We start from the raw sequence: 2,435 nt of genomic DNA, 5'->3' as shown, positions 1-2,435 counted from the left end.
ATAATATGATGCACAAGTGTACAATCTTTAAATTTTCAAGATGTATAACATGCTGATATATATATCTTACTACAAAATATAATTTTCCCAGTATTATATATGACATTACAATTATTAAACATTCTCCCTAAAGCATAGTTTAATATGTAGACTATATATATATATATATATATATATATATATATATATGTATGTGTATATATATATATATATATATATATACATACACCTTAATGTTGTATATTGTACATGCACTTTTTCTCACTTACATATATTTTTTCTACATATTTACAATGTAGTGTTCTGAATATTATATTTAGTTTCGTGTTCTCATGGTATAATTTTCTAATAAATATATATTTTGTTCCGAAGAATTATATTTGGATTAATATATATTGTTCTACATGTTTCTAATATATAACATTCTGAAATAATCAGACTTCCCTGCATGTTACTAATGTATACTATTCTGAATACTATTCTTAAGATTATATTTCAGTATTTGTTCACAAAGTATAATATTTTGGATATTCTAATGTTATATTTTGCTGTATGTTCCCAATGTTCATTATATATATATATAGATTAAATGTACATATATAACTGCATATATAACATTATGATTAATATATATTTCTCTACATGTTATTAATATGTATTACACTGAATAAACCTTGACAATATTTCAACTACTATAATACTATATATTCCATTGTGTCTTCCAGCATACTATAATCTGAATACTATGCTTCCTACAAGTTCCTAATATAGGATATTACAAATAATATATACTTTTCCACATGTTCCTAATGTATAATATTCTAAATGATACATATTTTTCTACATATTCATAGTGAATAGTATTAACAATATATTTGTTACATATTCCAATGTATATTATTTTAAATTATAGATATTTTTCTGTATATTCTAATGTATATAAGTCAGCATTTTGTATTTTGCCAACATGTGGAGAAATATGTAATATTATACCTTAAGAATATGCAGAATAAACTATATCACTCATAATATAACGTATGGCTTCCCCCGATCCGCCTCTTCAGGCCTAAGGACCCGCGAGTGCAGGATGCATGCGAGGCTAAATATGGACGCATGTTGTAAGCGTGTGCAGTGTATCAATTTACCCCCATTCTTAGGCTGCTCTTAGGTGCAACTCTCCAATCAGCCCCAGAATGATTACTGGATTTAGTTGTCAGTTTCGGGGAATTTTCATCATTCACGTGTCTGACGAAGAAACACAAATGTTCTCAAAAGCGAACAGCTAAAGTCTCTTCAGCTGTGAGGCATCACTTTAATTCCACTTTACTGGTTTTAGCAGTGGGTAGCATGGTATAACACTTTGTTGTAATATTCCTGGGAGTTTCTATGTCACGTAGCGTACACACGCACTCAACTGTAGGAGTCAAAGGATCCGATGCCAGGCCTTAACAAGAAATCCAGGTCACTAGAATCGGGGTCTGGCTGACCTTTGGTTTGTGTTTTGGATCCATGGTTCCTGCAGCTCTCTCACATCATTACAGACAGTGATTTCTAGGAAAGATCCCCAGAGACAGTAATTATCAGGACACTGCACCACTGAGCACACAAACAAACAGCTGGGTCCCAGCGGAGAGAATCTTATCCCCATTCTAGTATAGAATAAGGGGTGAAGGTGATAACTACTGTAGTGGAGGCGGAGAACTCCTTTAATTAAAGGATAAGCTACCCTTGTGAACTGTGTCTGGTCCTAAAATATGCATAATAGACCCAAGATAAATAACAAGGAAGGGAGCCAGCCAACACCATACAATTAAAAAAAAATATTAACATGACAAGAAAACAAAATATTTCCAGCATAATAGTAATCAGAGTAGTATGAACGGAGGGGAAGTGTGAGGAAGCGATGTATCTATGTAACATACAGTAACAAGGGCACGGATATCAAGCATACAATGTCCAAGCATCAGAGATTTCTGTCTGACAATATACATGAAAAGCATAATACTCTTATTACAATTCAATAGTACAAAGTCAGATATCCAATAGGGTGCGTCCAAAACAATCCAATCTAATTTCCTGCATCAGTGCAACAGGAGACTCACATCAACTAATCTGTACTATTAACGACCCTGCTCCTTCCACTATATAACTCTCAGTTTGTGGCTTCCTGCTGCCTCCATTCCCCTCCTCACATCATGTCACTGCCCCTGTCACATGCAGACCTGTCCTCACTAACACATTGCTGATCTCCTGATATACTCTGTGCTGCTGGAGACCCTGCTCCTTCCACTATATAACTCTCAGTCTGTGGCTTCCTGCTGCCTCCATTCCCTCCTCACATTATGTCACTGCCCCTGTCACATGCAGCCCTGTCCTCACTAACACATCGCTCATCTCCTGATATACTCTGTGCTGCTGGGGACCCTGCTCCTTCC

This window comes from Mixophyes fleayi, unplaced genomic scaffold (genome assembly GCF_038048845.1).
Source record: "Mixophyes fleayi isolate aMixFle1 unplaced genomic scaffold, aMixFle1.hap1 Scaffold_267, whole genome shotgun sequence".
Taxonomy (NCBI): Eukaryota; Metazoa; Chordata; class Amphibia; order Anura; family Limnodynastidae; genus Mixophyes; species Mixophyes fleayi.
The sequence above is the reverse complement of the archived record's forward strand: the minus strand, read 5'-3'. Positions refer to the sequence as shown.